This window comes from Elephantulus edwardii, unplaced genomic scaffold (genome assembly GCF_000299155.1).
Source record: "Elephantulus edwardii isolate Elephantulus edwardi_28Jun2011 unplaced genomic scaffold, EleEdw1.0 scaffold00027, whole genome shotgun sequence".
Taxonomy (NCBI): domain Eukaryota; kingdom Metazoa; phylum Chordata; class Mammalia; order Macroscelidea; family Macroscelididae; genus Elephantulus; species Elephantulus edwardii.
This window is the reverse complement of record NW_006399777.1, coordinates 5,514,314-5,528,974: the sequence shown is the minus strand read 5'-3', so window position 1 is coordinate 5,528,974 and position 14,661 is coordinate 5,514,314. Positions and strand designations below refer to the sequence as shown.

Genomic DNA, 14,661 nt, shown 5'->3' with positions numbered 1-14,661 from the left:
AAAAAAGAGAGGAAGATCCGTGATGTGATGGCTTGACATGATTGATGACTGTGGCAATGGGATCAGGTGTGTTGCAGATGCTTGAGGGTGGCTCAGGCAAAGTCAAGGTAGAGTGAAAGAGCCACTGTTCTTAGGATTGTTTTGAGTACTCATCAACTCAACGGCACATAACAACAATTTCTTAGAATTCATTGCAAGCAGGAGACACCCTAGAAGTATGTATATCAAGACTTTTTGGACACATTCTCAGAAGAAGGCAGTCCAGGAGAAGGACATCATGCTTGGTAAAGTCGAGGGTCAGTGAAAGAGAAGAAGATCTTCAATGAGATGGTCTGACACAGAGGTTATAACAATGGACTCATAGGTAGGAACAGCTGTGGAACAGCTTGGCACAACTTGTAATTTTGTAGTACACAGGATTGCGGTGAATCAAAAGTGGCATGATGGCATCTAACAAAAACAAACTTTCCATAAAAAGAAAAACAATGTTAGAAATCACTTAGGCAAAAGTCTTTCCATGCGAATTATGTTACCAGAAATTCTGGTTCTGTCTTTGAACACACACATTTTCCTGGTCTCCTGTACCAAAAGCCAAGCGCAATGCCATTGAGTCAAAGTCAATCTTTATCACAGTGAAATCTTTTATCAGCATCTCAAGACTTTCAATCACAGGAAAGGTGACTGAAGACCCATCTTTCTCCATGGGAACCTCTGGTAGCTTAGAACTGCTAGTCTTTTCAGGTTAGCTGTGTGGGTCAATCTTGGAAAAACACATCGGCCTCTGCACGCAAATGTCTGTCCTCGGCTGACTCAAACTACTCAATTCTAGTCCAAGCAGAAATGATGAAACATCTCATCACCATCTTTCCTCTAAGAAAACTGGAGAGTATGTTGAGTATATAAAGCATTCAATTGCCTTGAAGTGTCCACTGTACATATGAAGAATAAAGAGGCATTTAGCAAAAATAGCAGTTAGTAACTCAGAAGTCTTTGAGAGTTGTGGTGCTGGAGAAGAGTATTGAAAATACCCTGAACCACCAAGAGAAGACAGAGGTCTCTCCTGGTGAGAGTGAAACCAGGTAACTCCTTGGAGGCAAGGATTTTTGAAGTTCCATCTCATACTTTGAGCTTGTGGACATGAGGGGCCAGTCCTTGGAGAAGGACATCATGTTTGGAAGGGTGGAGGGACAGTGCAAAAGATCCCAGGTGAGATGGATTGAAACAGTGACTGGGGTAACGGGGTCAGATGTGTCAGAGATGGTGAGGTTGGTCAGGAGACAGTTCGATGGCACACAACAACAACAACAACTCAGAATATGTAGAAATAATCTGAAAGCGAACATGGTTTATGAAGATGATCATATCCTCACTTGAAAGGAAGTCAAAGAATAAATACATACATACATACATACATACATACATACATACATACATACATACATACATACATACATACAGGCAGGCAGGCTTTGAGATGATGAGAACCTATTCAAGTAGCCTGAATATACTTGTCCGACAAATCTGAGATCCTAGTGTCATCTTTTTCTCTCATTCTGTTGTTGTTAGATGCCGTTGAGTCAAGTATGACTCAGAGTGACCCTATGAACAGTGGATCTGAACTCTGTTCTATCCTGTGCCATCCTCACACTTCCTGACACACTACAGCCCGTTACGGAAGCTACCATTCCAATCCACCTGGTTGAAGGTTCTCCTTTCTTTTACTGACTCTCCACCCTGCAAGTATCATGTGTCTCTCCAAGGAATAGCTCTTCCTAGCAACATGCATAAAGGCCAAGTTATGTAAACCAAAGATTTATCATTTTGCCTCCAAAGAGCACTCTGGCTACACTCTCTCCAAGACATATTTGTTTGTTATTTTTGCTGTCCATGGGATGGATATCACTACTCCTCAATAATTTGAGAATGGAAATTGTAGACCACTTAATTGTGCTCATGTGAAACCTATACCTGGACCAGTAGGCTGTTGTGTGAACAGAGTACAGGGGCAATTCATGGTTTAAAATTAAGAAGGGAGTGTGTCAGGATTGTATTATCTCTCCATACCTATTTAATTATGTGCTGAGCAAATTATTCTACAGGCTGGACTCTATGAAAAGGAATCTAGCATCAGGATTGGAGGGAGATTCATCAATAACCAGCGTTATGCTAATGACACAACTTTGGTTGCTTAAAGTGAGGAGGACTTGAGGCACTCACTGCAGAAGATCAAGGAATATAGCCTTTGATATGGAATGCATCTCAAGGTCAAGAAAACAAAGATTCTTAACCACGGGCTGATAGACAACATCATGATGGATGGAGAAGAGACTGAAACTGTCAACAATTTCATCTTACTTGAATCCACAGTTAATACCCTTGGTACCAGCTGTTGTTATTGTTGTTATGTGCCGTCGAGTCGCTTGCGACTCATAGCGACCCTATATACAACAGCCCTAAACTCCGCTCTGTCCTGTGCCAATGACACTGTCTCTGATACTCCCATCCCAATTATCCCGTCACTGAATCAATCCACCTCATAGAGGGCCTTCCTCTCCTATGCTGTCCCTCCACCCTCCCAAGCACGATGTCCCTCTCCAAGGACCGGTCTCTCCTCACAACATGTCCAAAGTATGTTAGACGGAGCCTCAGAATCCTTGCCTCCAAGGAGCCACCCGGTTTAACCCTCTCCAGGACAAATCTGTTTGTTTTCCTAGCAGTCCATGGTACTCTCAATACTCTTCTCCAGCACCACAGCTCAAAGGGATCAATTCTCCTTCTATCCTCCTTGGTCATTGTCCAACTCTCTGATGCATAACAAGTGATTGCGAAGACCATGGCCTGTATCAGATGCACCTTAGTCTCCAGAGAGACACCACTGCTCTTCAGCACTTTGGAGAGGTCCCTAACAGCAGACTTTCCCATGGCAATGCGCCTTTTAATTTCCTGGCTGCTGGTGCCAAGACTGTTGACTGTGGAGCCAAGCAAACTAAAGCTGTGTACAATCTCAATCTCTTCACCATCCATCCTGATGCTGCCAATTGGTCCAGTGGTGAGAATCTTTGTCTTCTTGACATTGAGCCTCAATCCATATTGTAGGCTGCAGTCCTTGACCCTCTGCAAGCAGGCGCTTCAGGTCCTCTTCAGTTTCATCAAGCAGGGTTGTGTCATCCGCATAGCGCAGATTGTTGATAAATCGCCCACCAAGCTTGACCCCACATTTCTCCTCATAGAGCCCAGCCTCCCGGATAATCTGTTCTGCATATAGGTTGAAAAGGTATGGAGATAGGATGCATCCCTGGCGTACGCCTTTCCCAATATTGAACCATACCAGCAGTCAGGAAATAAGGAGACGTATTGCATTGGAAAAGTCTGACACTAAGGATCTCTCCAAATTGAAGAGTAGTGATGTCTGTTGTTAAGTGCTGTTAATTCAGTTTCAATTCACAGCAATTCCACATACTACAGAATAAAACACTGCCAAGCCCTATTCCATCTTCACAATCACTAATGTGTGAGTCCATTGCCATAGCCACGAGGTCAATTCATATCATTTAGAGTTTCTTCTTCTTCATCATGGAGAAGCATGTTATATGAGACAAATTCTCACCATCCTGACATCTCAAGAGCATCTCACTTCACTTCTTCAAGGACAGATTCGTTGATTCTTTTGGCAGTCTATGATATAGTTAATATTTTGTCATCAATATGCTAAGTCAAAGGCATCAATTCTTCTCCAGTCTTTGTTATGCTTCATCCATGTCCATGTCCATGTCCATGTCCATGTCCACGGTCCTCTGCATGCATGAGGCAACTGGGAATACCATGGCTTAGGTCAGGTACACTTAGTACTCAACATGAGATCTTTGTTCATTAGCGTTTCAGGGGCCTTCTGCAGCAAATCTCTACAATGTGTTGTTTGATTTTTTTCCCCCCTTAAATTCCATGTTTGTGAAATTCAATTAGATCCTTGACAACTGTGATGATTTCTCCATTTATCATGGCGTTCCTTATTGATCAAGTCATGAAGTTTTTGTTTTCTTTATGATAAGGCCTAACCCATTCTAAAGGTGATCTCTTTGCTAGAAATAATGCCAGAGATTGCACGATAAAATCTCTCCTGACCTTGATAAGGGCTAATTATTACATATCAGTTTGTAGAAGTTCCAAAGTCCAGTGAAGCACTGATAGTGCGTTCCTGCACAATGAAAACAAGTTTTCCTTTGCATTTTGTCATCCTGGAAGATCCCAGACCTTTCCAAAAGGTAAGAATTGAAAGACAGTGACTGAGGCAATAATAGCAGGGTGCGTCTGATTTGGGAAGCCCTGGTGCTATTGAAAGTTGGAGGAATCCAGTAAGAGAAAAATACAAATAAATCAGGACTAACAGCAATTTAGAAAGAATTTTTTTCCAAAATAGACATGCACACGTGCATACACATACCCACATACACGCATGTGCGCGTGAGCACACACACACACACACACACGCACAGATCCTCCAGGGCGAACCCTGAACAGTTTTCACAGGTCAGCTTTTGGTCCCATCTGTTTGAAGCCTGGCTCCTCCTCCCCCTGGCATAGTTCTGGTGCTGAGCGCCACAGGCTCTGCTCACAGGAGATAAGCCCTCAGGCTCTGTCCTTTTGTTATGACACCTGGTGACTCACAAAGCCAGAAGGCACAGAATGCCAGCCACTCATTCTCACACCAGGACTGGGAGACTAGCAATAGTGACAGTTAGAAATTACCACAGGTTCAACTTCCCTTGGAGCAGGATGAAAAAAAATTACCTGTGACCATATGAGGAGGGTGCGGAAGAGGGAAAATCCAACTAGAAATGGAGCACAGGATTAACCAACTGTATTTTGTATTTTGCTTCTTCCATTTCTAAACACACACCCCACGAAGGGATATGGCAGGGCCCCTGCAAGCCATGAAGGGTAAACATCATTTATTTCCTGGTAAATCATTGTCTGCAAGACAAAAATTTATTCTCATCAAAAGTAACTCTATCTTGAAGTCAAACACACTAGTCCTTTTTGCAAAATGGATTTGTGTGAACAACATTGGTAGAACAACAGAGCAATAAAGAGACTGTGTTCAAGAAGCAGGTAACCAAAGAAGAAACAAACACGCACACAAACACACTCACTGCTATAGAGTGAACTGTGGCTCAGACGGACCATGGAAGAAGAGAGCAGAACTGCCCTATAGAACTGAGAAGGCTGTAATTTTCACAAGAGCACATCTCCATATCTTCTCTACTCCAAAGCAGCTGGTGGATTCAGACCACTAACCATTCAGTTCACAGTGCAGCACCTACCAGAGTTCTTTTAACAAGAAATTGTTGTTATGTGCTGTCAAGTTAAAACTGACCATGGCTGACCTTCCAACGGGTTTTCAGAGGCAGTAAACCACACAGGAGAAGACTGCCCATCTTTCTCCTGCAGAGCAGCTGGTGAATTCAAACTGTGTGCCTTTGAGATGGCAACGCGGCTTCCTACCACCAGGCCACCAGCAGTTGTTGTTATGTTCCATCAAGTTGACTACAACTCATAGCGAACCTGTAAACAATAGCTCTGAACCTTGCCCTGTCTTAAGCCAGTCTCACTGTCTCAGACACACCTGCCTCCTTTGTCACACTCCCTTAGTCAAATCATCCATCTCATCCGGGGTCTTCTTCTCCTCCCCTAACCCTCCACCCTTCCAAGCTTGATGTCCTTCTCCAAGGACTGGTCCCTCCTGAGAACATGGCCAAAGTATGTGAGATGGGGCTTCAAAAGCTTTGCCTCCAAGAAGCAGCCTGCTCACCAGAGCTCCCTAATAATAAGGTGGGCTTATTACCTATGGGACGTCCCTGGTGCAGCAAACCGTTAGCACATTTAGCTGTGGACTGGAAGGTTGGCAGTTTGAATCTACCCAGAAGCACCTTGTAAGAAATATCAGACAAGCTACTATCAAAATAAAGAAAAGTCAGCCTTTGAAAACCCTGCAGAACACAACATTGCTCTAACCTGGTGTCGTCACGGACAGGAACCAAGGCAGCTGCTTTACAACCTGTGGATTAAGGGGCGATTAGTTGTCTTAGTCCACTTTTATCCCCTGTTTTATGGCCTGTATTATGTTGTCATCCATGAGGGAGTGTGGCCAAATTAAAAAAAAAAAAAAAAGAATCAATGTCTGTTCCCAGCACCTGTGTGCTGAGTCCTTCTCCTTTGAAAGACCCTCCAGGTTTGAGGTCTTGTTAGGATGTTAAGGTGCGTTGGTGGGGCTGTGGTCAAATCCACTGACTGCTAAGCAAAAGATTGACAGTTCAAATCCACCAGTTCCTCAGTAAGATGGGGTAGTTTGTTCCCAGGTAAGGCACACCATCATGGCCAGAGGAAAGGGCTACGCGGCCTGCCTGCTGTTTACCAGAAGATCTGCTTGTGAGTATTCCTAAATGCTATAAGCATACTGGGGCCTATTGTCAAGCCAGAGGTCTGCAAAGTTAGGTAAATGTCTTAATCACCAAAAAGCCCCTCCGAGGGAATGAGTTTCTAGTCTGAGGGTCTCAGGACCATACCCTGGGGCACACCAAAGTAAACTGGCATAACACAATCCACTGGGATGGGGGGAGAGGGGACTTCGACACCCAACTTTGGTGAACATTGACTGGGGTCTTAAAAGTTTGTGTGGAACAGTCAGCTATGATGCAACTGATGATCTCACCCTCACCAGCTCCCAGAAGAGGAAAGCAAATCAAAGACCCACAGTCACAGTCAGTCCAAGGGATGGAGGGGACCACATGCCCTTCAACCTCCACTCCGAAGCCAGGACTCCGTGCTTGGCTCTCACCACTGACCACTCTATACCGCGTCCTGGAGAGGATCCTGGTGGAGGAGGAGGGAAAATGGACAACTAGACACAAAACTAGACATAAAAGCGCCCAGGATTGCTGGTCCCCTTCTGATTTGCCATGGCCCTCGGTCTCTCTTCAAAGCTGGAACCAAACTCATCTCTGAGATTGCACTGTCAGTCAAGCTTGTAAGACAAACAATTGAACAGGAGGACAGTAATCACTCCTTAGAACAACCGATGAAAAGGGAAAAGATACACTCAAAGCCTTGGAAGTCCTGTAAGGAATTCGACTCTGGAGCACAGGGCTGTTTTGCAGTGGCAGTGAACTGATAGCAGTGAGGTTACTGGGCGTGTTTCCGGTCCAAGGCCAAAGAGAAGAGTTCTGATGACTTGAAAACATCTGGCCTTTCCTGCTGTTGTTCTTGTTGTTGTTAGGTGTTACTGAGTCAAGTAGGACCCAGAGTGACCTGTGAACAACAGATCTGAGCCCTGTCCTATCCTGTGCCAGCCTCACCATTTCTGACACACTCAAGTTCATTGCTGAAGTCACTGCGCCAATAATGCATCTGGCTGAAAAGTCTCACAAACCTCTAGTCATCTAGCAGAAAAGCTGCTTAGAATAGTGTTTCATTAACTGTCCTTGTCATTCATGAGTTCAAGGTGAAACAGAATCAAACTGGTTTCAGGCTATGTCCTGCCCTCAATTGTATCTAACCCTAAAGGCTGGAGGGGGAGGGGATGAAACCACACAAGATTATGGTGCTGGGCTCCAAGACTGCATGCTTCGGACAGAGGTTGGTACACACTTCCCCAGTACATATTCCATCAAAGCATCTGGGTTGGATACCAGGATGAAGGCAACCGGTGAGACACATTCACTCAACACTCTCTCAGGAGGACTGAGGCCACCAACAGCTACTTACTGTGAAACAATGGTTTGGTTTTTGGTTGTTGGGGGTTTTTTTTGTGTTTTTTTTTTACTTAATAACAATTTTATTTTAAAAATTAGAGCACAAACATTCACACTAATCAACGCCTATGAACTAACTGCTCACTGGAAAAGTGCAACAATGAATGAATGGAAATCCAAAGTCTCTGTAAACTATCATTAAAATTAATTTTAAAAAATAAGGGGAGCTCTGATGGCCTAGTGGCAAGGAGCTGTAGCTACAATCCCAGAGGTGCATGGTTCGAACCCACCAGATGCTCTGTCGGGGAGGGAGGGACAATCTCCTCCTGTACCAGTCAGATCTGATTTGATGGTACACTCACACAAAAAATTAAAAAAAATAAAAAATGAATTAATTAATTAATTTTAAAAAATAAAAATAGTAATAAAAAAAGAGATGATCCAGAAATCATGGATTAAGCAGAAACAATGAGTTTTAAACTTGAGAAATACACAGTGACGTGGCTAGCTCAGCTTTTCTGCTAGGAATCCTCCTAATATTGGCTACCAGGGGCCTAAAAGAGGCTTTGATGTGATCATTAAGGAAATTGGATATGACTTCTGTGGGCAGTTCAAAACTGCCACGTTAGAGAAGCCAGGGGATATATCCCGGGGTGCTCTGCAGTGTTTTTAGGAGCTTTTGTTTTGGGGGCTTATAATGAAATCATAGCACGTCATGCTAGCTGGTTCTTGTCTGACTATCAGTGCCTTCCAGAAGGCTCCCTGACGGCTTCCCCATGTGCTCCACTGTGGAGAAACTGTTAGTCACACGGGGCCACTAACATCACACAAGAAGCACTTCTGTTTAGTTGGGTTCATGGGAAATGCTTTGAGCTCTTAGAAGAACGCCAACTGTCTGTGAAGGTTGTGGTCATCATAACGTGGAACTTGGCGAAAGCCACAGGTGAGGGGCACACGAAAGCCATGTGGCAGTGTACAAAAAAAGAGCTGGAGGGAGGGAGGAAAATGTGCAACCAGGAATGAATGAAAAATCCAACCTTTCTGTAAACTTTCACTGAAATCACAATAAAATAAAAACAACAGCTGAAGATGAGTGGCTTCTCATCGCATTTGCTCACCAGCACCTGATAAAAAGCTCTGCATCCCCTGAAGGAAAGTAGGGGTTTTAGAATCCATCCAGGAATCAGACAGACAGAATCCTTACTGGGCTTACAGTACAGAGTGGACGCTTATGCACTTACATCTATCCCTGGGGTGAAATGCCAGCTATGGTCAGTTCTGACTTCAGAGCCATGAGTTCGAAGTGAGAAGCACCAAAACAGGAGCCCTGGTGACGCTGTGACTAAAGTACTAATATACAACCCAAAAGCCAGTGATTCTAAGCCACCACCGTCTGTAAAGACTTGTTAGAAATTAGAGCAGTTCTCCTCAGTCCTACAAGATTCACCATGAATTTGGGATGAATAAATAATGGCAGTGAGTGGAATCTGAATATGAAAGGTATTTAAGGATAGCAGAGACCGCCACTGAGAAACATTGACTCAGCTTCTCATAAAATGCCATCTCACTTAAGTACAGGGAGCTCTGGTGGCTTGGGGTAAAGAGCTACACTGCCAGCCCCAAGGTAAGAGGTTCAGATCCACCCGCCACTCCACAGGAGAAAGATGGGCCATCTCCTCGCTTGTGGTTTTACTGCCTCTGAAAACCCACTGGAAGATCACAAGCAAGTAAGTGCTAACTCGACAGCATACAACAACAACAACTAATTTAAACATTGGAAATTGACAGAAATGTATCCTCTTCCGGTCAGTTTGGCCAGGTGGTTGTTCTCCAGATTTCTTGGCACAACAAAGTGAGCACAACCAGGGCAGCGTCCGCTTGTGGAAATAAGTCAATCAGTATTCCATCAGTTTCTGGGGTCTTGTTTTTTGCCTAATTCTTTCAGAGCAGCTTCATCGTCTTCCTTCATCCCCAAAGGCTCTTGCTCATATGTTGTTTCATGAAATTCTTCTGTGTCCAGCAATTCCTTTTGATGCAATGATTCTGTATACTCTTTCTATCTTCTTTTAATGCTTCCTGGATAATTTAATATTCTGCCCAAAGTATCCTTAAGCATTACAACTCAAGGTTTGAATTTGTTCTTCAGGTCCTTCAGCTTAAGAAATGCTGAGAGAGTTTGGCCCTTTTGATTTTCTGACTCCGGCTCCTTGCACATTTCATTACTGTAATACTTGGTCTTCCTGCACTGCCCTTTGGAATCTTCTGTCCAGCTCCTTAATACCTTGATTTCTTCCCTTTGCTTTGGCTTCTTGGTTCCCTCGTGCAATATTCAGAGTTTCTTCTGACATCCTTCTTGGTCTTTTCCTCCTCTCTTTCTTTGTAATGACCTTTTGCATTCTTCCTGAATGATGTTCTTGAAATCCTCCCACAGCTCCTCCAATCTTCATTAACATCCAAGGACTAAAACCTGTTCCTGAGATGATTTTGAAATTCAGGTGGGACAGGTTCAAGGTCAAATTTTGGTTCCTGTGGACTTAAGTTTCCTCAGCTTCATTTTGAACTTGCATATGAGTAGTTGGTGGTCTGTTCCACAATCAGCACCTGGCCTAGTTTTCACAGTTGATATTGAGCTTCTCCAGAGATTCTTTCAGATGTAATCGATGTGATTCTTATGCAAACCATCATGTGAAATCCACGTGTACAGACTGTGTTTATGTTTCTTTGCCTTCCAGGTACCCATTATTATTAATGCATCTTGATTGCATGTTTGATCCATCTCTGACTGAAAAAGTTGGTAGAAATCTTCTATTTCCTCCTCTTTGGCTCTGGTTGTTAATGCATATATTTGAATGAGGGTGTTATTCACTGGACTTCCTTGTATGTGTATGTATATTATCCTGTCACTCATTACATTGTATTTCAAGATGGATCTAGAATTTTTTTTTTTTTACTATAAAAGCAACCCCATTTTTCCTCACCTTTTTGTCTCCAGGATATGATCATATGATCCTATGACTCAAAAAAAAGTCTGCTGTCAGAGACTTCTCCAAAGTACTGAAGAGCAACAATGCCAGACTGAAGACTAAGGTGTGACTGATACAGGCCATGGTCTTTGCAATCACTTGTTATGCATCAGAGAGTTGGACAATGACTAGGGAGGATAGAAGGAGAATTGATGCCTCTGAGCTGTGGTGCTGGAGAAATTGTTGTTGTTATGTGCCATCAAGATGCTTGCGACTCATAGAGAACCAAGAGTATTGAATATACCATGGACTGCTAGGAAAATGAACAAGTTTATCCTAGAGAAGGTAAAGCCAGGCTGCTCCGTGGAGGCAAGGATTCTAAAGCTTCATTGACATCCTTTGGACATGTTGCAAGGTGGGATCAGTCCTTGGAGAGGGACGCCATTCTTAGGATGGTGAAGGGACAGCGCAGGATAGGAAGACCCTCGAGGAGATGGATTAATTCAGTTACTGGGGTAATGAGGGTGTCAGAGACAATAAAATTTGCCTGGGATAGAATAGGGTTTAGGGCTGTTGTACATAGGGTCGTTATGAATCGCAGGTGACTCAGCGGCACATAACAACAACAAATGACATAGAGATGGAAAGTGGAGCCACACGTCTGAACACACTAAAACAGAACACTCGTCATCAAAAGCCGACGGACTTCACCTCAACCTGAATAAGCAGTGACAACAACTGTTCGCATCCAAATGTGTTAGCAAGGAACTGCGTTCAGACTTTATATGCATCCCTTTCAGGTAAGTTAAATACTGGACTAGAAGATGGGTGGTTCGAATCCACCAGCTGCACATGAAGCAGTCCTCTGCTGTAAAGACGTTGTTGTTGTTATTGTTGATTGCCTTTGAGTCGAGCACGACTCATATTGTTGTTAAGTGCCATCGAGTCATAGGTGACTCATAGCAACCCTATCAACGAAAGTCCTCAACACTTGCATGACTTTCATCCTTTCTCCAGGTTCATAGGGTTTCCAGAGGCAAGCGATTTTGGAAGTGGATGTCACTCCTGCTTCCAAGCTCACAGCGACCCTTTGAACACAAGGCCTGAAGCCCCTCTCCAACTATGGACGTTTATCAAAGTTCACAGAGTTTCCAGAGGCATGTTGTTTAGGAAGTGGATGCCACGCCTGGGAAACAGAATGAAGGATTAGCCTGAGTCAAACCTAACTCAACAACAATGGGTTCCATTTCTGATTATATTTAGAGAGGAGAAAACATTTCTAAATGTACCTTTAACACACACCAACGGTATGTCAGAAAACCAGGAGGTGAGCCCGTCAGCAGGAACTTTACCTCTAAAGCCATCTTCTGTTCCACTGGCCGTCTGGGCTTCTGGTCGTCCACTCCCTTCCCAGAAAGCCTCAGCACCCACCTGGTCTGCTGGCACTGCTGCTGTCCCAGGAGCCGAATGGAAAAATCAATCCTGCTGATAACTGTTTCCTTGAGAACAGCACTCTAACTGCTGGGGGAACTGCGGGCTACACAGAAGGCTTCCTGATGTATCTGTGAGCGGCAGCCCTCTGTATTTCCTCGGGGGATCTCACTGTCTCTCCAGAAAGAGAAGAAGCACACAGAGGGCAAAGGTCAGGTAATCAAAGGCAGCACGCAAACTTAAAAACACGTGGTAGATAAAAGATTGTTCTGTTGCTCTTGTTAGTCGGGCATGACTTATAGCGGCCCAAAGGACAGCAGAATTCTACCCTAATCCCAGGTCCTCAGCATCCTTGCCCATTGCAGCAGTGTCAATCCACGTCACAGAGGATCTCTTTCTCCTTCACCGCCCCCTTCCTTTACCAAGCAGGACCCCTTCCTTTTCCAAGGACTGGTCTCTTCCTCTTCTTTTTTTTTTTTTCCAATTTGCTGATGAGCAATGGTGTCTCTCTGGAAACTAAGGTGCATCTGATACAGGCCATGGTCTTTGCAATCACTTGTTCTGCGTCAGAGAGTTGGACAATGATTAGGGAGGATAGAAGGAGAATTGATGCCTTTGAGCTGTGGTGCTGGAGAAGAGTATTGAGAATACCATGGACTGCTAAGAAAATGAACAGATTTGTCCTGGAGAGGGTTAAATCAGGCTGCTCCTTGGAGGCAAGGATTCTGAGGCTTCGTCTGACATACTCTGGACATGTTGTAAGGAGGGACAGGTCCTTGGAGAGGGACATCATGCTTGGGAAGGTGGAGGGACACCACAGGAGGAGAAGACCCTCTATGAGGTGGATTGATTCAGTGACTGAGATAATCGGGATGGGAGTGTCAGAGACAGTGCGATTGGCACAGGATAGAGCAGAGTTTAGGACTGTTGTGCATAGGTCGCTATGAATCACAAGTGACTCGACGGCACATAACAACAATTTATTATTAATTTCAATGAAAATTTACAGAGACTTTGGATTTCCATTCATTCATTGTTGCACTTTTCTCCCCCCCAACGCTCCCCCCGGACTGGTCTCTTCTAATCACATGCCCAAAGTATATGAGACAGAGTTTCCTCGTCCCTCCCTCTACAGGGCACTCTGGTTGCACTTCCTCCGAGAGGAACCTGTTTGTTCTTTTGACAGTTCACAGAATATTGAATGCTCATCTCCAACAAAGTAACTCAAAGACATAGGTTCGCCTGCTGTCATCCTTAGTCATGGCCCAACTTTCTGGTGCATAGGAAGCAACTGAGAAGACCATGACTTGGGAAGATGATTGGATTGTTAACAACTTGAAATGGACAGTGATATTTGTCCATGTCCATGAAGTTAAAACCAACTGTGGTTGGGAGTGGGGGGAGGGGGACAAGAGATCATAACACTTGGAAATCTTAGTAGAAATTTAAGAACGGCTAGTACGTATTGATCATGATAGAGGATTTCTAGAGAATATCAATCCTTCAAATAAATGACACCACTTGAATTTCATGCCTAGCTTCCTCCATAAACCACACACCCTTCATCTTTCATGCAGATGGAGATTAGCCAGCCTCCACTGGAATGAAAGCTGCTTTTCTAATTTTTTTTTCTTCCTCTACTCCCTGCTTACAATGGAGGAGATCACCTTTAAGAGCCAGAAAGCTAAAGGAAAGAGCTAAATGCAGTAGGAAAGTGATAATTCAAGTTGTTCGTGAGTGACAAGTAGATCTGGCAGGTTCGCTAAACACAGACAAACATTATTAGCAGAGTTGCTCATTTAAATTACCAGAGGAACTGGGCTCCTGAGCCCACAAATGGTTCTTAGCACACGTGCCTATTATTCCAGATTCCTATTAACTTCTCAATTCCCAGTTGGATTCCCTTGCCTCCAAAGGTGCATTTCTATTTGCAGTTGCTGACACTCTGTGGGGGGTGCGGGGATCCATTGATTCTGGCTGTGGAAGCCTCATGGAGCTGCAGTGGCTGTGCGGTGCTGCGTGGGCTCTGTGGGGGGGGGGGGGGGGGGGGGAATGGCTCATAATTTCACCGAACTGGGGCACAACTGAAAATGTGATGGAATTGGCTACAGCTGTGCTTCGTTCGGTTCCGAGGAAAGCAAGGTGAAGGGAGCGTTAACTACCTCTCTGAAATGGACTACTTGGCCTCCCTGAAGGAAGGGAAGCTTTTCAAGAACAAAACCACTCAGTCTTTTATTTATTTGCTATGTTGGTTGTTGTTTTTTTGTAAAAAATTATAGAGAGAAGCTGTATAAACTATCAGGTATTTGTTATAAAAACAAGAAACAGAATCAGTGTGTACCAGGTAGAATTGACTGGACAGAAAACTTCCAAAAGGGCTCTGCAGGCGATGATCAAGGGATGTAACACAAAACCAAATACATTCTAGCTTCATGGAGTGGTGGAGGTGGTGGAGGTGGTGGTGGTGGAGGAGGAGGAGGTGGTGGTGGTGGAGGTGGTGGTGGTGGTGGAGGTGGAGG

At 44.2% G+C, this 14,661-nt stretch overlaps 1 protein-coding gene across 1 annotated transcript in view; it reads right to left on the bottom strand.

Annotated features, from left to right (window-relative positions):
• Positions 1-14,661, bottom strand: part of KCNH8 (potassium voltage-gated channel, subfamily H (eag-related), member 8) — a 427,975-nt gene that overhangs the window by 297,936 nt on the left and 115,378 nt on the right. The window lies entirely within an intron of this gene.